The following is a 24,338-nucleotide window of genomic DNA, read 5'->3' as shown; positions in this document are numbered from 1 at the left end:
TTGGCTCTCCATCCCGGGGGATGGGACTGCAATGCTGGACGGTGCTCTCTGGGTTGGTGGCGCTTTCTCTTGGGGTTTCCTGTGAGACAGCAACCCCGCCCGGGCTTGGGGAGCACTGGCTCTGAGCAGCTCTGTGTGGGAGGCCGCCGGCCCAGGACAGATGCACGGGCCGGATGGCAGAGGACTCCACTTTTCAAACAGGAGTCGCAAGCTGAAGCCAGCTGTGGCTGTGCTTTGGAGTGAGGACTCGCTTCCTTCTCCCTGCTCCTTCTCAGCCCACGCTATACCAACTTCTTGCCACAGCTTCTCCTGGAGTTCTACAGTCTGCCACAAGACTCCATCCCGTCTGCCGCATGGCAGATTTCTTCCACTCACAGACCACAGCAACGTGTTCTGTTGCCTCCTGTGCATGCTCCTTTTTCTCCTTAGCAAAGAGCGTCTTGGTCATTTGCCTGTTGGTTTCACTGCTGACATGTCTTGGAAAGAGGATCATGTGTGTTCTGATACATGACATCACAACACTGACCCTGCCCATTCTTTCAGTTGTCCATGGATTCTTTTAAGATATTTTCACTATCTGGGGGAGTGGGAGGATTCAAACTGACTGAGTGAAAGCCAACCCGCACGTGTTTTCAGGAAGTGTAGATGCCCATCGTGGACAGCAGGTGCTACGGTGAGCAGTGCAAACCAGTTCCTCTGCCGAGGAGAAGGGGTCTTTGCTCTGAATAATCATGCTGGACCATTCTGTTTGATTTAGCTTTTGCGTAATGTTTGCACATGATTTTGCCGTGTGACCTTCAGTACTTCTTTTTAGTCTCAGCATTTCTTCTAATTTTGCAGTCTTTGAGGGACTTCAGTACAACTGAGAAGAACAGAATCGTTGCCACACAAACAGCACTATCAACAAGTGTGTTGATGGTGAACAGGGAGGAGCCAGGAGGCTGGACAGGAAATGAGCTCTGTGGGGCTTCCAACACCTGGAGTCTTCATCTCCCCCACTAATCCTCACGAGGGCTGCAAACGTTCTCTCCCTCTGGTAGGTGATAGGTGGAGAGGGGAGGCTTCTATTCAGGAACCCCAGCCCCACTGTGCAGAAGCAGGATGCAGCAGCCAGCATGGGGAACAGCTCAGACTCAGCAGACTCCAGGGGCAGAGTGCCTTCTACTCCACTCACTGCCAAATCAGCAGTTACCAAAACTGAAAGACTCTCCTCCACCCTGCAAGATCTAATGCTAAGTTAAGCTGCCCAGAGGGGTAACACATGAAGGTTTCTGGGGTTCTGGAGATCCCCCCTTGAGCCCGCAGACTCTGAGACCTCGTCCTCACTCCCAAATCTGTACCCACCAAGCCCTTGTAAAGTGACGAGGGCTCCGTCTCGCACAACTGACTAGGTCTTGAATAGCTTTGCCAAACCCCAGGCTGTGGTGTGGTTGGGTTTTGTCTGTGTTCCTGGGAAGTGGCGGGTGGGAGCCAGGCTGCTTCCCGCCCATCCCCGCGGCTGGGGCCGTCAGCCACACCTCCCCCGCCCTCCAACCCCCATCTTTTCATCTTTTCTCGGTGCTGCACATCTGCCCCCACTGTCCTTGCTCTGACAAAAAAGATGTGGCCTTCCCTGGCATTTTATGTCGTTTTTAGCCTTTGGTATGATGGGGGAAAAAACAACTGTGCAGCTATTTGCTATTTTACAGCCTTAATTGTTCCCCTATCCTCTAGAATTTAGTGACTCTGGCAGTAAATACATTCGGAACTCCTCTGCAGGCCAGTGAATGTCCACCCTCATTCATTTAGCAAACATTTATAGGCCCTAAACATGCCAAGACCGCGGGGAGGTGCGGGGCCAAGAAGGAGAAAGACAGGGAGGAGACGGCGCCGGACGATGCACCTGCGTCTCCAACTCTGTGCCCTGTTCCTCCACCCCCGCTGCCTACACCAGCAGGGAAAACCACAGCGGAGGCAGAGCCTGGGGAAGAGAGGTGGCTGGGCTCCCAAGAGCAGCCGCTAGGGCACAGCCGAGAACACGGCACCCGCACTGCCACGCTTTCCTTTATCCACACAGCCAGAGCCTTCCAAGTAAAAGATGAGCACCCTTAACACGGAGAAATGCTTAGTGTCACTCATCTGAGATGCTGAGTGTGCTGCTTTGATTACCAGACATCTTATAAATACCCCGAAATATCAACTGCGCTCTTTAAATACGTATATTTCTTATGGGTGAATTAAGCCTAAATATACTAAAAGGAATTCTCTGCAGTACACCATGGAAAACAGTATGCCCAAATTCAGAATGACAGTCCTGGGTAGGTGAACAAAGGATAGGAAAACAGGTTATCGAACAGAAATCAGGAGAACTGCAAGACATTATGCCAAGTGTAATCAGACAGGCACCCAAGGCTAGCACCACGCTCTCCACTCCAAGTGGGGGCTCAAAATCTCCTTCCGGCAGGGTGAGGGGCCTAGAAGGAGGGCTGCCAGAGGCTGCAGAATGGGAGGAGCACGGGGCAAAGCGGGGCTAGAAAGCAAACAGATTCATCCCTACTCTCCCATGGTCTCTGATCACATAGAAAAGTCAGTCTGTTTCTTTTCCAGACACAACACTGATGCTCAAAGTGACTTGGTAAAACTGTCCTAGCGATCTTTTGAAGTTGGGAAGAATAGAAATACTGTAGAGCGGGGAGGTGAAAATGTACTCACTATCTTACATATGTAACTGGAGCCCCTCTGAACACCACCTTTACAAGGAAGTAAAATTAAAAAGGAAAGAAATAGCACATAGTAACAGAGAAAGCCCGGAAGACATTTACACTTGTCTCTTCTGTATATGAAGAAAATATTGAATTTCAAAGTGAGGAATATTTCTCCCAATTAATATTCTGAAGAGATTTGGGGAAATTTGGACAAACTGAGATGACAAGTTATTTTTATATCTGCACAATTTTCTATTTCTCAGGCATAATTTCATTTTCTGTTTTTATATATATATGTAAACTGTTAAAATGTGAGTCTATTTAAACTGGGACTTCTAAATATAATTACCTGGAAAATTCCTCTTCGTGTTCGGAAGCCATGTTTCCATTTTCAAGAAATTTCCATTTCAAGAAATCAATGAAATCTTGTCATAACGTGTAGTGCAAATGAGGAAATTACTGTTCAAATATGTGAATTTCCACTACAACTCATTATTATGTGTAGCTTGCTGAGTGCGCTTAGTGTCTCTGTAGATTTCCTTTTGTTAAGTCCTAGTGAACTTCTGGAAGGAAGCAAGGACTGGTAAACTTTAATAGAGAGTGTCTGGCCATAAAGGTTCTGACAGTGTCTATATCTAGAAATCAAGAACTGCTAAGAATTGGGATGCACTGGGAGAGAAGTAACAGCAAATACCAAGCACAACTATATATTTAAATGAAATGCAGCTATAGTGAGTTGAAATGATCTTTATACAGATGCAGTATTTTCCTTTATGCCTTCATTGTATTAAACATTCCTCAGCTTTTGCCCATCTGATAGGACCTGTCCAACCAACCTAAGGAAATGGCCACTATTTTCCAAGGCAAAGCGAATAGGTTATCTCTCTGATAGAGCCCTACTCGCGCCTTCTCTACCCTCATGTTTGAAACCTTCTGGGAGGATCTGGATGCGTCCAGGGCTGGCCCTGGGGCAGTACAATCACTTAGTGAGGATGGTACTGTTTTTTTGCACCCAACTCCCATGTAATTCTCTGATAGCACCCATTTGGACATCTGTAACAGTGTGGGAAGCAGACTGCAGTAGTCCAGGGTTCTTGAAATCACATCAAAACGAGTAGAAAACAAATCGATACAGTAGTGAATTTTTTTCTCAGTGGGATCTGGAAGCAGTGGACGGCGCCATGTTCCCTGGAGCATCTTTGCTGTGGAGCAAGGACCCCGTGGCTCCCAGGGCCCATGGCTTCTCCCCAAGGTGTGCCTGGCAGAGGCTCGATCTTACCCGAGACACACACGGCTCAGCACGGAGAAGGCAGAGGTCTCACACACAGCCCCCATGACTGGTTAAACTGCTCCCAAACATCCGCTACTACCCTACCAAGGCAGGAATCCAAACTAGCTTCTCTGTTACTGAGTTGATCCTCCCTCTACCACTGGTTTATCTGCCCCAACCAGGGACAGTATATTAGGCAGACCTGAAAGGTTCATAGGGAGATATATTTTCTTTGAAATACTGACCTTTCTGCAACATTTGACTGCAAGGTAGATTAAAGGTCAGGATGATGTTGCCTTTCTAGGAGCCTACATATAGCTAAATAAACACAGCGAGAGGCTTTCTAAACATAATGCTGGAGGGAAGCAGGGCCCTGGGCCTGAGAGGAGCAGCCACAGCCAGCACTGTGACCATCTCCAAAGCCCTTCATGCATCCTGGGCCTCGGGGAAGTCCGGCTGGCCTCCCTATTTTCAGCGCCTATTTGGGGACTGGAGTTAAGTTGCTGAGGTAGTATGGCTCCCAGATAATCATGGCAGCGCTAGAATCCAGGTGTCAGGCTCCCACATCTGGGATGGAACCTTGCACATCGGGGGTTTCCAAGACCGAGCAGTCTGAGCCTCCTTCACACACAGATCCTGCGTGGATTTGCAGTTATTTCCCACTTCATGTTATTTCCCAGGTTATTTCCCAGTTATTTCCCAGGTTATTTCCCAGGTTATTTCCCAGTTATTTCCCAAGTTATCTCTGTCCATTTGAATTGCCCGTGTCGGCCTCTTTAGCAATCGCTCAGTCTCGGTGGAAGGCTGGGCGTCTCGGGGGTGGAGGTTAGTCTAGTGGATCCACTCACCCCAGGAATGGCAAACCCCAGCTCGTGCCCTGGGCTCAGCATTTTATTCTGCCCCAAAAGGGAAAGGCTGTGAAGAAATGGAAGACAGACAGACAGACAGACAGACAGCCCAAGAAGAGAGTGAGGGTAATGACTCCTCTCACTTGCTTTCTGTCCTCAGGTCACCGCACACTGCTTTCGCGTTCCGTACAACGTAGGCAGTTCTTCTGAGAGCTGCTGATCTGTGCTTGGGGGTTCCCAGGTTTCAGAAATGGGGGGCATGGATGGATGGGCCCCTCAGAGGACTCTCCCCGCACCGAGGCGTCTGCCCGCCCCTCTGGTGGGGAGCACCCTGAGCAACTCTGGGAGGTCAGAGGTCAGATGGGCACGACCCTGCGTCAGCCAATGAGCTGCGGGCTGCAGGGAGACACCGGGAAAAGTGAATAGTCCATCCAAAGATGAGTGTGGCAGTGGGTTCCACATGTTGAGCATGGTCTGAAGAAGAGATTTGGTAGGCCAGACCTGGTTTTCAGAAGAAAAAGTTACTTAACTTTTGCAAAGGTGCAGTTACGTGTTCAAAGAAGAACTTGAAGAAAACTAGTTCTGGCTTCCACAATATGATACAGGACAAGCTCTGGAGGCTGGGCCCGTGTGTTCATGTTCCAAATCTGACACGCTTGCCCTGGTGGCTCATCAGCAAGGTCCTTCACTTCTCCGTCCCAGGGTTCTGAGGCTGGGTCGTGGGTGGCCTCCATGATGGAGGGGTTCCCTGTGAGCACTCAGCAGACGTCAGGTCTGAAGAATACGGCACCATCCTGCCAGCTATCGGCACCCAGCGGGGTGAACCAGCCTACCACCGTCCATCCCCGCCGCTTCGCTGTACTGTGACGTTTGTGTTTTACACAAAACACTGGAGCCGGACGTGAAGATTTCTTGTGAAGACACTGTAATGTCTGCTAGCAATGGTCCTTCACTTTGTCTACATGTCCACACTAACGGTAGACTATTCAGACTGGGATGCTGTATAGAGCCTTTGGCTCAAGCAGTAGATATACAGAGAATGGATGATTAGTCACCAGAAAAGAAAGAAATCGGAGGGACCCTATGATCAAATTATTCAATTAAGCAGTACTAAGTAGTAAAGGCTTGAATTAATTCAAAGGCAAAAAAAATTAGAGGGCTGAAGTATAAGCAAAGGGCACTTTATGTATCATCCATAGAGGGTGCAGAATAAAGAGAGAGAAGAGATGAGGAAAATATTACAAATCTAATAACAAAAGCAGTCATAATCAAACAAACCCTGCTTGTAAACACCCAGATGAAGAAGTCATTTCTCATTTGTTTTACTGACTGGGTCTGTGGGCTCTTCCCAAAGTTGAGATAAAAAGTTGAGACACTTGAGTTTTACTACCATTAGCCTTTTTCACCTTTGAGGAGTATCAAAAATGCCAGCATGAATTGTAGAAGGAAGACTTCTACCTCATTTATAGCCACACAGGATGCGCCACCACGATGATTTCTTACAGCTGAAATACATCTTAAAAGAACTTCATTCCCTGCTTGTGATTCTGGGACAACTTTTTAAATAAAAATGAAGTTACAAGAGTGGATGAGATATGCAAGCCCCAATGTTCTCACACAAGGTCCGGGACCACCGTGGCAGAGTGTGATGTAATCTCCCCCTTGGTTGATTTGTAACACTACACTGAGCCCAGGGGTTCCGAGACTTCAATTCAGAGTCGGCACACTGGAGAGGCCTTGATTACACCTGACATAATAACAAACAACAGACACAAAGACACAGAGCTGCCCCTGATCTGCTTCTTTACCAAAACACAGGCCAGGGAAATGGGTACAGGCGACTGAAAAGCCTCGTCCTAGGATGGGAAGAGCACCTTCCCCTCCGCTAGCGCCAGCAGCTTCACGTGTGCAATCTTACAGAAACACACGTTGCCGGTACCACCCAGTGTTGTATAGCCTAACCCAGATGAAGCATCTAAAGAGCCCCTGGGAATCCACATCTGAGAGGAGCAACCAGAACGTGTTCATCGCTGGGTAAATGAGTGTGCACTTCACCAACCCGGGAAGAGATGCAGCCATGAAAAAGCTGACTTCTCAGATGTCTACGTCAATGCATTTTATGGTATACTTACACTAAAATATAGCTAATGCATACAGAAGTAGCAAATTTTTATCATTATGGGAAAAAATATATCAATTAGGGCATGGTTTTACCCAAAACTGAAAAGGAGAATTCAATCAATTTTCTTAGAGTTACCAACTTGATATAATTTTATTATTCTTAAATATTTTAATGAGAAATTATTTTTAATACATCAAAAAGAAAGAATATAAGCTAAACAAGGGTGCGACTCAGTAGTGCGACACACTAGTGTACCTAGCATGTAAAAGGCATTGAACTTAATCAGGGTCACAAACTAATTATATATGTGTGTGTGTCATATAATTATATAATGATTATTATTGTAACTAATTATATGATACATAATTAATACTAACTAATATATAATTATATAAAAGCTATATATATCATCTATTACATAAATAGGTTATCAGTTATATATAATTGTACATATCATATTTATAACTTAACTAAATTTTGTTTATATATGTTATATACAGTTTACATATGTTATAGCTAATGTACATAGTTATAGATAGGGAAGTGGTGAAGAGAAAGAGGGGAAGAAAAGAGGAGGGGAGATGGAGGAGAGGGCAGAGAGTAAGTTTTTTAGAAAAAAAACTTACCTTGGAAAATAATCTCAAGAATGTCCTAACAAATTTTCATTAAAACTTAACTGAAAAAAAATTTGGATCTCTATACGGGCAATTTCCAATCAGGGCAATTTTAATTTTACAAACATTAAAATACATAGATATTTAATTTGCTATTAATTTTAACTTCCAGACAGAAGCATCTACCTCAAGAAGAAAACTTAAGCATGCTTCTATCTGGAGCAAAATGTATTTCAAGAAATAATTTTCTACATTTGGTTTTTATAAGGCAGACATACTACACACTTTTGTTTAAGAATTAGTGAGTAGTATATAGGGTTTTTTTTTTTTTTGTCAGTCGTGGGGCCTGAACTCTGGGCCTGGGTGCTATCCCTCAGTTCTTCAGCTCAAGGCTAGTCCTCTACCACTTGAACCACAGTGACACTTCTAGTTTTTTGGTGGTAAATTGGAGATGAGTCTCATGGGACTTTCCTGCTCAGGCTGGCTTTAAACGGCGATCTCAGCCTCCTGAGTAGTTAGGATTACAGGCGTGAGCCACCAGTGCCTGGCCAGTATATAGGCTTTAATAAATAATAAGTATGAATACATTTAGGTCTCTAACTATAACAGTATGCAGAGAAAGCTGCTTCAGATTATCTGCAAGTGTGAGGTCAGATCTCACCACATAGGCTAGGAAGGTTCAGGATGCTTGTTGATGTTTGGGCATCCTCTCCTTCACTGCCAAAAGGAAGCTCACAGTCAACCTGACTAGGTTTAGAAGCTCTCAGATTTGTGTGTCGGCGGGGGGGCAGGGAGAGGGAGGTCGGGGGCCGCCCAAGAGACCGAGGAAGGGATCTGCTCTGGATGTGCGTGAGAATGGAACCTACTCTCGCTGCTCAAATATAATAACAAACAATAGAATGAAATGGAAAGCGGCGGTCCCTGGCGCTGCGTGCGCTCTGTGTTTGCTGTGCACTGTGAGCTGACCTTCAGTCTTCACCTTCCCAGCCACCTCCCCAGCTCCCTTCACCACGATGGACAGAAACCTCTGAAAAAGTTGACCAAGTATTGTTCTCATAGTGACGAAGAGCTGATAAGTTACTTAGGTGCCCATAGAAGAGTAAAAGAAGCAAGGCAGAAAGTAGGAAAGAAAACAGAGAGAAATAGAAGAGTGATAGGGGAGAGAGGAGTCAGGAAGAAGAGAAGGGGGGAGAGGGAAAAAATGGGAAGGAGAGGAAGAAGGAAGGAAAAAATTCATAGCTACCAAGGACTCACATCATTTTAGCTCTCAAACATGTGCAAACAACTCATTTTTGATCTCCTACTATATATAGGCCAAGCTATTATAAGCACTGAGGGATAGAGAACATGCCAAGGAAAAGCTAAACTGCTTTGCTCTAGGGCTCCTGAGCTGCTTCCTGCTTGAAGAACGTTCATCCATTTCGGGGAGACCGCCCATGGGCAGCCCGTGCCACTGTCCACCTGTCCTCTATCATCCCCAGAATTGGACCAAGAATCGAGATACAACTCATAAAAAATACTTCAGATTTTAAGCCATGATCAACATGGGTTGTTTTCATCAGGAAAATTTCACCGTTCTCTCTCACGCCCTAGCGCCCTGACATGGTTTACCTGCAGCACTTGTTTAGAGACACCTCTCTCTGGCCCAGTTTCCTGGAATTTGCCTTTGCTTTGTGTTTTTGTCTCCAAAGAACCTTCCGAAATCCCGACTGGCACACCCAGTAAGAAAAGCCTGCTCCTCCAGGGGACAGACGCACAGCTGGCTGGACACTTGTTCCAGACATCTCACTAAGAACAGGGCACCTTGGCAGGCTTGCAAATACTCTATTTTTTAAGCAATAAAGTCTTTCGTTATCACTCAAGTCTCATTTTATGGCAAACGCAGCATTTTCTCCTTAAGAATAAGACTATAGACTCGCTCACCACCATGTCAGGTGCTTTCAAGGATGACGGATTTGTATCCACTTCATCAGAAAGGAGAACACTTAAAAAGCCTAATTTTCCCATCAATTAAGATATACGATTTGACCGAGGAAAATGGGATGAAAAGATCTATTCTGGTGCGTGTCAATCCATCACAAACCTTCCAATCAGGGCCGCACACTACCAAGCGCTCACTGCCTGTGGTTCACTGACTCATGGGCCAAGTGCATTCTGCGGGTGAGGCCTAACTATTCCTTCCTCACAGTGGGCTCACACATGGAACTTCCCCAAGGCCTGGGGTGGGTCCCAGAGGCATTCTAACGTGGATTGGTGACTGTAGGCTTTTTGTAGGAAGGAAAAAGACCCCTGACCTGGGACATACCCTAAAAACAGCATGAGTGAAACACAAAATTGACTTAGGTCAGAAAATTTTATGGAAATTTCTAGTTCAATGAAAATGATCATTCAAGAGCAAGTCTAAGTCAGAGGAGGGAAGTGGCAGCGTGGCTCTGGAGGGGAAGGCAGGTGAGGAGTCAGCCACACCGCAGAGCACGGTGTGGTGGAAGAGTCCCAGCCCGCCGGGACAAGCGCTTTCTCTCTGGCTCTGGGCAGAACCCAGCGCTGAGATGGGACAGGGTTTCTTGGACGTGTCCCCTAGCACTTGGAAACTTGTAGTTTGTAAAGAGGAAGTACGCTGTGTTTCCTCGTCTCGCATCTGATGTTTATTTACTAATGGATGGTGTTTATCGCGGAATACATTCTTCAGAAGTAATCCAGGGAACCCTTGGCCTCAAGCCCTTTTGTCTAATCAGAATTCTCCATCACGTTCTTTTCATCCCTTCCAGGAATGTTTACCGAACGCTTTATATACAGTAGCTGTTGCTGTAGGAGATGGTTTGTCTCTGGGCCAGATGGACAACTCAGATGATAAAGTGGAAAAGAACAATATCCTCTTAGATGGTGGCAGGCATGTTGGAGAACAGTTTGGCACGGAAGGGAGTGGAGAATGTTCTCATTGGTAAATCCCTAAGCAAGTCGCTCATTCCATGTCTCTTAGTATGATTCCAGTAGCGGGCCTGGACTATTTGTAATGGACGACATCGAATGAATGTGGCACCTCCTCTGGTGCTTCTCCCTAGCGTGAGCACGCGTTTTGTCTCTTACTCCATATGTTGTCACTGCAGTGCATTTCCACCGGCTGGTGCTATCCTGGTCTCCTGATGAATGAGGCTCCAGGGCTCCAGGGCTCTGTGGCCCAAGCACATAGAAGCTGTTCCAAAGCCTGGGCCAGAAGCGTATATAATAAATGGCATCCAACCCAAGGCAAAGCACACATGCGTCCCCACGCAGGGAGCGTTCTGGTATGTTCTCTCACTGTGGCTGCTGCTCTGAGAAGATGGTGATCGATGACACTCAAGCTGGTTCTCGCTGGACTGCCATATGCCCAGCCTTCACGCCATGCCGTCTGTTGGCTCAGCTGAAGCATTGTGTCCAGTGAGCTAAGTGATTCCTCTTCCTGCCTAGGTGACCCAGGAAAAGTGGAAACAGCAGGATCCGCTGAGCCCTGGGCTCAGGAAGCCTTCAAAATGGAAAATCCTTCAACACGGGTTAGTGATGTGGGGCCTGGCACAGGGCGGGGAGCGTGGGGGGGGGCCGAGGAGGGGGAGACACGCACGTCACCACCTCCACACCACACAAACAGGAACTCTGCAGTGTGGACGGGGACCTCAGACCATCTCAGATTGTCATCTCCCCTCTTGTTACATGTCCTCACTGTTCGAAGATCCAAGAACTCTTCCTGGTTTCTTCAGGAGGATTTTCGTAAGTATTTGGTTGACAAAACATCTAATTAATTCGTACACAAACTCTTCTAATGCATGCTACATTTTAAAATCAGTATATTTATCTCCTCAATTGCTGAAGTTTGTGAGCATAGATGAGATCTTTTTCCCATTTTAGTCAGCTCTGCATGGCTGGTGACCCACCAAGGAGACCAAGAACATAAGACACACATCACTAAATTTATGGATCTGAGTTGATTCTAGCCTGAAGTTCAACGGCGCACTTGGACGCCCAGGGCAGATGTGACCTCCGTTATCTAGTTTCACTACCTTCAGCGGTGGAAAGAAGATAACATTAGCATAGAAGGCTTGGCTGCCTTATTCTGTGTCACTGCTTTGGGTACAAAGGTGCCTTTGGGGTTATCAAGGACAATGGCTAGCTGGGATTTGGGGCGAAATCTAGGACGACATAAGAGAGGGATATCAAATCTGTACCGTAAGTAAGACAATGATAGGTCTTAAGTAAGACCTACAGAACTATAAGGCATTCTTAGCCTCATTACCAACCTAATACGTCATAACCCCGGTTTTGTAACCTGCCTGGATTTGGTTTCTGAGATGATCTAATTCATTTCAATAGGTTCCTGAGGCCAAGGCCAGGCCGAGTTTGATGTACAGGTATCCCTCCAGAGATGGTTTCCATGAACTTAATTTGATTTCCTCTGGTTCTTTACATTTTTTTAAGACTAGGTGAAACCATGCCTTGCATTTGGTGGGAAGTGTGATGACTTCTAAGTTTCCTTTTGTCTCTTTAATGGCATGCTGTAGAATTAAATCATCCACAGATAAAAAAACAGTCTAAGTAGGATAAGTAACTGCTTCAGGGCAAGAAATGCTGCCGTCCTCCCTCTGTGATTCAAGTTTGCTTGTTTATTTTATTTATTTTTCTAATGCTCAGCTCTCTCTTCTCTGCAACATGGAGGAACCTTATTTCCCTGAGAGAGCAGCTCACAGACGCTTGGCTTTGCATCTCCGCATCTCCCCCTCCCAGCCAGCCTGTGTCAGCAGATCTGAGCTTCAGCCTCCGGTTCTGGGCCTGGGCTTGTCATCTATTCTCCAAAAGATGCCCTGCCAGAGAGAGCAGGAGGGCGTGGCCAACAGGAATGGAAAGGGGTGAGAGAGAGCAGGAGGGCGTGGCCAACAGGAATGGAAAGGGGTGAGAGCATAACCCTATTAAGGACACTGTGTTAGTGAAATTATTCCTTGCCTATCTGCACGGTTTCATGTTGTATATTTGCACACACACACACACACATACACTCATATGGACATGTGGAGACATGGATATGGCTGGCCAGTGGCAGACTCACATATACGTTTAATGCAGGTCCTCTATTTTCTTATTGCCTCTTGAGAAAGAGGCAAGAAAAAGTTATGTCTTAAAAAAGAAAACAATGGACTTTCTGATTTTGTGGCTCCTGCCTGTGAAAGAATACACACTTCAGCACTGTTGTTTATTGTACCTTTTACTCTGCCATCCATGATACCATCACGTCTTAATTCTTGCTCTTAGTGCATTTTTGTGACTGCCCAATTTTAGTACATCCATTTAAAACAATGTTTCCCCCTTTCTTGCTATATTTTATACATTTTGCTATGTATAGACTTTTTATTATCTTCAAAAGTAGGCGAACACAACAGCTATGAAATTCTGGTGACTGAGTATGTGAGTAACAGGTCCATAAAATTTTATGGACTCCCTGAGGTAGTGCAGAAGAGACTCCTGCCCACGACTTTGATTGTGAGGCTATAATCTGAACTCTTTCAACTCCAAGTTAAAACTCTGGGTCTAGCTCAACACAGTAAAACCAACGGGGGTTAAATGAATGAGTTAAGGGTCCAAGAACGTCAGGAAATAGGAGAGAGAGAAGAGCTTGGTCTGTTCTACTGTCTCCCACGGAAGTACGCCCCCTGGTTAAACTGTGGTTGCTGCCCCAGGGATCAGTTTTCCTGAGGGGAAGAAATAATTTGACACTCAGTTCTGGCAGGTAAGAACAGAGGGGAGGATGCAGAGAGACGGAGAGAGAGCAGAGGAAGGGCCGGAAGCAAAGCCCAAGGACGCAGGCTCCTGAGACCAGGGCTGCTAGGGACAGTCTCTACCAAACTGCATCTTTTCCTCAGGGCCCCAGGACTCTGTTTCTAGGGCTGTCCTGGGCTACCTGCAGGGTCGCAATGCTGACAGCAGCCTGGAAGAAGTCATTCCTGCTCATCACAGCCAGCAGCCCTTCCAGATGTAAGCTAATTCACATTTAACCAAGGCGTCTGCAGAAACGCTGTTGCTTTATCTCATTTAATTCTCACAGAATTCTCAAATGGAATACTTTTATGTTTGGAAACCTTTAATGGATTAAAAAAGTGAAACTTGTGTAGCTCAGTAACTTTTCCAAGACTTTCAGCTACTCAGGACGGAAGCAGGACGGAAGCTTAGGCCTTGTGAAGAGGAGACACTGAGCTGTCCCAAGATGGAAGGGTCAGAGCTGAGCCCTCTCAGGGTTTGGGATCTCTGTCTGTCACACACACACACACACACACACACACACACACACACACACACACACACACACACAGTCCTTCCTGCCTTCCTCCACATTCACACTTCCCAGACATCAGGCATTTAAGTTACCATCCCCACGCAGCTTTCTTATACAATTCTGACCCTCAGCCCCCACAAATCTAATAGAAAGATTTCAAGGCCTTCACAGTTCCTGCAGCTGCCACCCCGGCCTGGGCTTTGCATACCACAACCAGAGCGCTCTCCAGTGCTGTTCGCTGCCTGATCCTTTGAGCTAGCACTGCCACGGATACACAGCCTGATTATAAGAGGCCACAGCCATCACCCCGGTGGATGATGTCTCCTTGGTCCCTGCTGTCCTTCTGAATGATAATAACTCCATCACAACCCTTGACTGCACCTGAGCTAGAACATGGAAGGGATTTACTTTCCTCTTCATCTCTCTTTAGCACATGGGAGCATTCCATTTTGAAACTGACCACATATATACATTCAGATTTTGGAGATTATGATAGTAATTTTGAAGGTTGGCTTTAATATAGAAAAGAACTTATACAAACACACCAGCATGCACATATATGTAGGCATATACATCTATAAGTATACATATGTATGTATAATTATGGATAATATGCTGTGTTAAAAGTTTATAAAGTTTATGTTCAGTGCGAGCACCACCAGCTAGCTGGCCACTTCCGACTGACTCCGAGAGTCAGGGCTCCGTTTCTAGAGGGGGACACGAGGCTCCGGAAGAAGGTGCACTGCCACAGGATGCACAGAGCCGTGTTCCGGGGAGATCCAGCTCCCAGCGCCCCGTCCTGCTGCTACCTCACCCCAGCCAGGCACCTACTGACAAGCCCCGCACTGTGCCGCATTCAAACAAGCAGCACATGCAGACCTTCACAAGCGAGACACTGCAGGGCAGACACTGCAGGGCAGGCAAAGAGCAAAACGGAAAAGCAAAGCGCCTGGAATGACCTCCCGCCCACCGTGCCGTCTGCGTCCTTGCTGGGTGTGTTCAGCCCCAAGGGACTCTGCTGATGAGCCGTCCCTCCCCCCTTGGCTGGACACAACCTTCTTTCTGTCCGCCAGCCCAGTGTGCCTCGATCCCTCACCCGATGCTCCTCAATCGGCTCGGCGATCTGTGACTGCCCTCAAGGTCCCGTCTTCGGCTGGGAGCATGCCTCTCGGGAGCGGGGATACTTATGTGGCTCGGACTGTGATTCATTATTTGATTGTTTGTTTCATCATCAGACTGTGTCACTGCTATTGGCTTCGCTACCTAATTTTGATGCACACGTTTCTTCCAAATGCCAGTGAAACTGGTGCTTCCCCCGCCCCCCCCCCCGACCTGTGCGCCTACTCAACATGCCTACTGAACATCTTTCCATCCTCACTTCTAACTGAACAGATCTGAAGGTTACTTATCATCACATACAGCTCCCAAACCTGTCGATGGCATCATGTGAGCAATCTGCAGATAGAAACAGTTAAACTTTTATGCATTTTTACTATTCTGCTTTTTATGTATGTGTAATTACCTATGACGTACTTTGGAGTTTTTCAGATATGTCTTGACATCTGTTGTATTCGTTTTATTTTCAAGGACTCCAATCGCAGTGAGACTGTCTCCAAGATCAGCGCTCACAGCCCTAACGACTTCCACACAGTACCCAAACCACTATTTTCTGTGTGTTCTATGATACTTTCCCATTGGCTAGTCTGTGTGAACACCCAGTCCCTATCTCTTTAATCAACCAATGATCTAATAAGTAAATATAAATACTAACTCATCTCTGTTTTAAAACTAAGAAATTTCTCCTACATGTAGTCCCCTAAAATGTCTTTCTGAAGAGGAAAATGTAGGACATTTCTTTCTGTATTTGAATTCAATTTTACCAAGCTGTTGATTCAGCTAAAGACTGCTCCCTGAGACCTTCTAATGCATTTAATACCAAGCGTGCTGAGCATCAACGCAAAGCATTAGATGACATAGAAGGTAGCTAACATGGAATCGTATTTCCATGGTGGAAAACTGAGAATTTCCAAAATGCCCTTACTCTTCAAGGATGCTGGCCATGATTTTAGAGGATATGTTTTTGACTTTCTATGTCAAGCTGACAAGTAACAATGAGAAACAGTGATGTTCTTACTACTGCTGCCATATCAGGAGAAAAAAATTTCAGGAGAAATTTCAGGAGAAAAAAATCTTACAAATGAATATAAATAATGTCAGGCTCGCATCCTTATCTCCTCCGGTCTATTTCAGTGAGGTATTTGCTATAGCTCTGAAAATCTGCACACATTCTAAACAGGCCTTTGCATATGATCTCCGCTCTGCTCCCAGGCCTCACGGCAGTTCTGAGTCAGGTCAGGCTGGGAAAGGCAGTGGAGCCAGAGGGTCTGGTTCTGGTTCTCACGCTGTGACGCCTGGTCCCCCAGAGTCACTGGAGGGCTGCCTCTCCATGCCCACTGCACAGTGGAAGGCCAGTCCAGCCTGGGGAGGCTGCCCCTCACCTGTCACGCTGATGCCACCACCTGAGCACCTCGATACTGCATTGACTAGCAGCAGGAAGCCCTTCAACCCCAGGGGCGGGAATGGAATCCACCTAGTAGATTCCATCCAGCTGTCCTTCTGTTGGCGACACACACATCCTAATCACATGAGTGCATGCGATGCAGAAAGAGGAAGAAAACACCGGTAAGGGGAAAAGGCAAAAAAAACCACGTGTTGACAAGAGTGCCCATTGTTGGATTTCTCATCTGAATGCCTTGCTGGGGCTGGTTTGTCAAAATAAAGTCAGATGATATATGGGTTTTGGTGCTCTTGAAAAGAAACATTTTTGTTCACTGGACCTTTGCAAAATGACACTTGATTGTTGAAACAAATGACGCGTGCGGTAGTGATCATGATACTAACAGTAATAACAAGAGCCATCTGCTATCAAGTGCCTCTTATGAGCTAGCGATACACTAACTTGTTCCTGAAAATCGGAGACATTCAAACACTGTGTGACATCTACGTGACCACTGTGAATGCTGAGCTGCAACACCCACGGGGGACAGCACTCAGGCCAACTTCCCCAGGGACAAGCAGGTAAGGAGCCTACGGCCAAAAGGGAGACACAAGCTGGGGTTAGAGGTCAGGACACTCCCCGACACACCGAGTCCACATGAAGCAGGAAGGAGCGGCCTCTCAGAAGACCTGAGTACGTGTACTCTCTTCAGCTTTTATCGAGAAGGCCTTTGATTTTTAATGAAAAGCTGGGCGGTATTATAGAGGGAAAACAACGTGGGATTTGTGGTTCGAATACTGTTGGTGTTGCTCTCGGTCTCAGTGGTCCTTGCGTGTGCCCTCTGCCGAGGAGTTTCTGTGACTGCAGCACCGCAGGCGCCGCTGGTGGGGAGGGGCATGGTGGCACCTGCACTGGGCTCCTTTGTGTTGCTTCTCTGGTACTCGGGAAACCTGGCTTCCGTGTGCGCTCCCCTGGGGCGAGGCTCAGACAGCCTCAGTCAAAGGCATATCACAAAGTCTCCTCTGCGTGGACCTTTTTCTTCTTCTTTATGAGGACCCTGGTTTTCTTGCGGTGCTGACAGACTTCCCGGATTTATGATGTTTCCTTTTCGATCACACGAGGTCCTGGTGGAGTGAGAGAAATGGCAAAGACTTTCTAGAAGATGGGCTGGTGCTGAGGAGCACAGGGAGGAGACCTGGACAGGCAGAGGAAGCGGGCAAAGGGGCGTGATGTCCTGCGTGAGCCCTGGGTGGAAGGCGGCGTGGGGGGAGAGGGGAGGTGCCCCTCGGAGTGTGACGGGAACGTCGTGGGTGAGGTTTTTCCGGCACAGTGTGGAGGTGAGCCGAGAGTGACCGAGAGGCGTGTGCGCGGCGGGCTGTGTCCGTCAGGGTGGGTAGTGGGGCCGACTCTGGTGCGTGTGGCACCTGGACCGCCTGGGGCTGAGGTCCCCGCGGCTTTGCGTTGTCAGTAAATCGGGTCCCCGGCGCCGGTGCTCCCCAGCACTCACCCACCCTCCCCTGCCCTGGTCTGCAGCGGAACACGCCTCTGTGAGGCCAGGCTCACTGGCCAGCAGGTGGCCAGCAGGGTGGGCGGAGGGGTGAGCGCGCGAGGCCAGGCCACCGAGACAATGGTGAGTCCAGCGTAACGCCGAATGCCCCAGTCCTGGGGACAGAACCAGGAGGACGAGTTGGTCCACCCAGCATCGCCACTGACTTCCCCGTGCAAGCGTGTGGATGTGCTGTCTGTGCCCTGCCCATGGCGTCTCTGTTCCTTGCCAGTGAGCTCACAGTGCAATGACCTTAGGATAGATGTGTGGAAGCCCGTGGGAGCACAGCCTGCTGCTTCTCCACGCCCCACAGCTTCTCTGCAGCTCTGCTGCTTCTCCACACCCTGTGGCTTCTCTATGTCTGCAGTTTCTCCATGCTCTGCAGCTTCTCCACAGACCTGAGCTTGGCCTCAACTGAGGTTCTCACATGTCTATTTTGCCTCTAGGTCATAACTAAAATTCTGTAAGAATTAAAGCCTTTTAGCTTCCAAATAATGAATAATGACATATATGTATATATCTATGTATATTATATATACACACCATACATCATTGATAAGCAGGAATGAAATTCTTATTTCTAGAACAGTTATGTTAATGGAAAAATAGAGAATATATAGGAATATATAAAAGTATAGTTTTATAAGTAGGTTTTCATTCTGAATTCTATTTTGTTTTTGGTTTTCTTCCACATTTTCACATTTGCTATATATTTCAATTTGGGGAAAGTATTTTGGCAGATGAGTTGCAGAATAAATTAAGTGGTTCTAAGGAGGAATTATCATAGATTAATTGTAATAGCTAGAACACACAGCCCATACCGTCTTATGGCAATGTGCAGGCCACAGTCATGGTAGAACGTGCTTCCTGAGGTTCTTGGTAAATATGTTGAGTTATTTTTGGTGTATTTCATGGGGTTAGTGCCTGGGCACAGGTCTACTGCAGTTCTTTGGTGGAGCCAGATACTCACAGGTTGTAGTTACAGGCATGCACTGTGTCTTCTGTCTTAAAGCCCAAGATGAGCATAACAAGAAGCACATGCTGTCAGTCAGATGGAGAGAACTTTACTCAGTGACTGAAACAAAGTGCTTTGTACCATTGAGGAGAATGAAGAGAGCATCAGAACGAAAGTGAAACTGAGATGAATCTGAAGATTATCCTTCCAAGGACATGGCGCCCCTGAATGGAGTCTTCTGAATGGGAAGGAGTGGCCAGCGGAACATGAACACAGGATTTGAAGCACACACAAAAGCAGTGCAGAAATTTCAGTCATTGTCATAGTTACTACGTTGAATGGCAATGTGGACAGGCATTACTGAAATAATGTCAGCATATACACGTTAGCACATATTAATTGCACAAAAGGGCTTTTGACATTTCCATGTGCGCATGCGGTCTACTTGGTTCCCATTCATCCCTACATCTGTCCTAGCTCCCCCCCCTGCTCCCCTGCCCACATTCCCTTCCACTTACATGCTATTTGTCTATCCATACATTAGTATGTTTACAAAACTGTGAAGCCCATGTGTCATTTGGATGTAAAATATGTGATTTGGTAGAGTTGAGTCCAATTTTGAAACTTTTCCCATCCACTGGCTGAAAATGTTGCTTCCTTTAAATCCCGTCTTTCAGCATTCCCAAACCAAATCCCATCATTCAGCATTCCCAAACCAAATCCCATCTTTCAGCATTCTCAAACCAAATCCCGTCTTTCAGCATTCCCAAACCAAATCAGCTAAACTCAAGGTCGCATCAACTTTTATGAATAGTATTATTTTGCTGAAACAGGTGGTCCAATATCTGTTCTCTAATAATGAATGAAACAAGTTATTTTCAACTACTGAGCAACTGTTTTCTTTTTTGTGTGTTTACAACAGTCACTGTGCTAATAAATATGATCGTAAAATAGTATATACAAAATATATGTGAAAACACTCCACTAACAAGCAGCCCCAATTAACTTGGAAAACTCAATTACAACTTTGAAATCATAGATGAGGATTCCGTTATACTGATTAAGATCAAGGAAGGCTCAACCGACATAAATATGGCACAGGGGCTGGATGCGTAAGTGGATTCCCGAATGAAACAGAATGGCAGACAGGGAAATAAATGTGTCAGGTAACATGCTCAACACCTGCCTCAGTGTCTCCAGTTCCAAAGTGATACCACCATTGCTGAGTTTACTAGCACTCTATTTGTACTTTAATTGAAGAACAAAGGTACCAAGCAAATGACTGCTTTTACATATCAAACTTGATTCAATTTTTAAAAAGGCTTCTAGTGAATATGACCTATTGGATTTATTTTCTTATTCGATCATTTATTTCTCTCTAGTGTTCTTTAACTCACTGGGATTGAAATTGCAGCTACCTTGATTTACATATGTATGCATATATATCTACACAAAAAGAAGCCTACAAGTGGCTGACCTACATTTCAGAAGTGAAGAACATGTGGCTGCCTTTGCATGTGTGGGCTGTGCATTTGCATAGGATGCTGCCTCTCCACCTCTGCTCTTCTCAATCCAGTCTTTGTTCCAGGCACAGAGGTCCAGCCAGAGTGGTGCTCTGAGCTTCCTCCAGCTGAACTGAGCCTCCTACAGCCCAGCCTCTGCTGGGCCTTGAAATCAGGCCAAAAAAAAAATGTGTATCTAAATTACACCATTTAGTAACATGAAGAAAAGATCTTTCTTGGGTATGTATAAAAGTAAATACTGGTTATCACCCTTCTCCTACCAGCACTGTGGGTAAGGTGTGATTTTAAATGTCTAGACTGGCTTCTCTCTGTGTCTGGCTGTGTGCGGTAAATGGTGACAGATTGGGGCTGCGCATGCAAAGACAAACTGAGGTTACTGAACACCGGAGGGTGCGTCCGGAGCGCAGGCCACTTCCCAAGGACAAAGGGGTCAGAGGGACAGAGACGGTGCCAAACTCAGGGGTGAATCTCCAATTCAGAGTGTTTATTATAAGAAGCATGCCCTAAATGGTAAATCAGTTCAAGGATTTGGGGGGCAGAGGGAATGTTGAATTCCAACCTGTTACCTTGTGTTTTCTTTTGGAAAATGCTTTTGGGCAATAGAGGTAGTTTTCCATTATGAGTTCCAGGTGCCCCATACACGTGAAATAAGTATGCTCCCTTCGGGCTAGTTCAGCCCTGCCAACACACCAGGTTTCCATTTCTGTCTGCAGGTCTCTAGACGGTTAATTCCGTCTGCGCCATCAGTAAAATGTAGGTCAGTCACACAGAAGGGCGAATTATGTATAATGATGATATGATCATAGCTCTACCATCACTCTGTGATTTATTGATGACTTACCATAATGTGCCAATCATGCTCTATGAGATGGGCTAGTATACAAAGAGCATTTTCTCTCTCCAGCCGTTTATTATAAAAATAATGGATTCCTCTTGTAACCCTCTTTTTCCCTCAACTATAAAGAGTTTAATGATCCATACATAATTTTTTAAATATAAATATCTAATATAATATGTATAATACAAAGCATGCAATGCTACAGTTAGGAGTTATATGCAATGTATTTACAGTGGCTTCTTCTTAGTATATACCCTCACTTATCTGGAAGACTAGCATTAATTGTATTAAATTATTAGGTTTTAATTTCTACTTGAAATAATTGCCTGAAGGAAAAACAAAACCAATAAAATAGAAGATAGATCCATAACTGAATAACACTGAGCACTTTAAAATATTAAGTTTGCACCAACGCTAATATTCCTCATGCCACATATGGCACGCCAAATATCAGATGCTGACTTAAAAAAATCAATGTCTACTTTTTAATTTAAATCTTATAAGAAGCAACTGCTAGCTGCCAATGAATTGGGCCGGCAGCAGGAAAGAGTCTCTGTGCACCCTCCATCCAATCCCAGCTCCCTGTGAATAATAAACTTTTATATGAGATTTCACATTATTCTGGTCTCCTCTAAGAAGCATCTACTGCTGAAATTATGAGACTGATGATATCTTTTTCAGCGGCAGATAATGGGAGTTAGCAAGACAGAGGCATTATTCTTGGATTAGGGAAATGAATCCTTTGAAGTCAGGGTGGGGTGAAGCCGTGCCTTTGAAAATGTACAGTAGAGCAAACTGCACAGATGTAGAGATCTAAGAATTAGCACCAATGAACAAAGAAGCAATCATGGGATTAATAATTTTTGACATACTGCTCTTTTACAATTTTACCAAGTTTAGATCCAAACAAATTGAAGATAATTTTACGTTATCTTCTCTGTTCTTAAGAGTATAGAGCCGACAGACAATTAGCGTTCCGGGGAACAGAAATTCTTCAAATTAAATATTCTGCCCACCGTGGAAAGAAGCCAAGGTGTTCTCTAAAAATATCCATTTAAAGTACTGTTTTCTAGATGGTGGAAAGAGGAATTTTCCACATTGGCTTGTACCTGGCACCCAAATCCTTAACCTATTTTCCATATTCGAGCTGGGCAACAGTTCCCATCTTAGTAAGATGCTTAAGCAATTCATCTTGTTCCGAATCTTTTGTTTTCTCCTTCCTTGATCTTTTGGAGAGCGTGTGAGAGTCAGTGAAATGAACTGTAGCTTGGACAAAATACAGCAGTGCTCACAGTCAAACAGTAGCTTGAGAATGATAACAACACTGAATGAGCCATGGTGTGCTCATTTTTATGTTATTTTACACCTGGAAGTATTTCTGTCATTTGGCAAACTTGGTTCCCTGGAAGTTCATCAGTTCTATATGAGTGTTCGTTTCATGGTTTTAATGGTATTTTTGTGGGAAGCCATCTATGGGTTTTGCTGACTGAAAAAAAGAATGATTCTCCCATGATAGGAACACACACTCAGTAAACCCACGCAATGACAATGAGCCCCTATTTTGCTGCAAAATGTTGAGAGAACTTCAGGTTGTGAATAGATGAATTCCAAAAGGCAGGAATGCAATCTACAGCTCTATAATACCTTCTACCTATAACCCATGGAGGAAAATGAAAAGAAGTCGGCTCTCCTTGCAGAAGTAGAAGCGCTAACAGTGCTTTTCTTATGTAACTTAGAAAATGATCCTAAAACATTACCTACTTACAGGGAACCCTGGGTTTGTGTTTATAACCGAATGACTTGAGGAGTCACTGAAGTTTGCTTTCTGTGACTTCCCAGACATGGATTCCAAACCCCACTGTAGTGAGCAGGACTTTGGCCCCTGCCTTGGTACATTAGGGATGAGCGGCAAAAGCCAATGCCACTAGAGTTCAAATCTTGCCCAGAGCAGACTCAGAGTAGAAGACTCAACTTCCAAGCATAGCGTATGAAGCAGAGAAATGAACAAAAAGATGGTGTTTTGCAACATCTCTGCTTAGGGCAGGTATTTGAAGAGATTCCTTCATTGAACATGTTTGCATTTTAAATCCCAGAACTATATGTTTTTGAATTTCTTGTCCTTCCTCTTTGTTTAGATTTCCATATCTCCCCAAGATGGAGTCTTCCAGGAAGGGATTCAGCAGTCTACAGGCTGGGCTCAAGCTCTGAACATCTCCTCACAACCATGCATTTAGAACAATGTCTGAACTCTCCTGTTGGTGTGAAACCAGAAGTAGCCAGGCATCCAGGGCATATAAGGGAGACTGCAAAAGGTATGAAAGCTACAGGCATGGCCTAAGTGGTAGAGCAACACCTTAAGCAAGCCTAGGGTCCTGAGTTCAAACCCCAGTATCTCCAAAAAAAAACACAAACAAAAGGAAGGAAGGAAAGAAGGAAGGAAGGAAGGAAGGAAGGAAGGAAGGAAGGAAGGAAGGAAGGAAGGAAGGGAGAGAGGGAGGGAGGGAGGGAGGGAGGCAGGCAGGGATGGAGGGAGGGAGGCAGGCAGGCAGGGAGGGAGTACCAGGCTGAGGGTTCCTGGAGAAAGGCTGCTGTGTTTCTTGAAGCCACGTTCCCAGGCACAGGCGCCACTGGCCGGTGCTCACTGCCAATCATGCTCCTAGGACAGCCTGAGGGACAGCCTCTGTCCTCATCTTCACGCTGCCCCACCGCCCTCCTGTCCACCGGGCTTCCTGCAGCCTAGAAGCCGCTTTCCTTCCAGGAGAGGAGACCTGATAGGTGTCTTTTCCTCCATGCTCTTTCAAAGTTCTTCATAACCAATGCCACCTAACCCGCTCGACTGTGACCGGAGAAGTCCTCTCCTGCAAGTGGCAGACGGAAGACATGTGCATTGTCGCTGACCTCTGCCCTTCATCTGACACGAGTCTCCCTCTGTTTCCAGATCAGTCTGCCTGTGAGGTCCATTTCCAGTCTTTCTGATAGCAAACCACCTTCATGTCTTTCACCCCGTAGCTCTTCAGCCTTCTGACTGCCATTTAACTCCTTACTTCCTGTGTGATTTATGGCACGATCTTCACATTTTCCCAAAGCACATGAACTTTGGAGGACAGGTCCTGTGTTCCTGTCATGTGCCACACCGCTCTACCACA

Source organism: Dipodomys spectabilis, unplaced genomic scaffold, assembly GCF_019054845.1.
Source record: "Dipodomys spectabilis isolate Male_0828 unplaced genomic scaffold, ASM1905484v1 ptg000263l, whole genome shotgun sequence".
NCBI classification, from domain to species: domain Eukaryota; kingdom Metazoa; phylum Chordata; class Mammalia; order Rodentia; family Heteromyidae; genus Dipodomys; species Dipodomys spectabilis.
The sequence above is the reverse complement of the archived record's forward strand: the minus strand, read 5'-3'. Positions refer to the sequence as shown.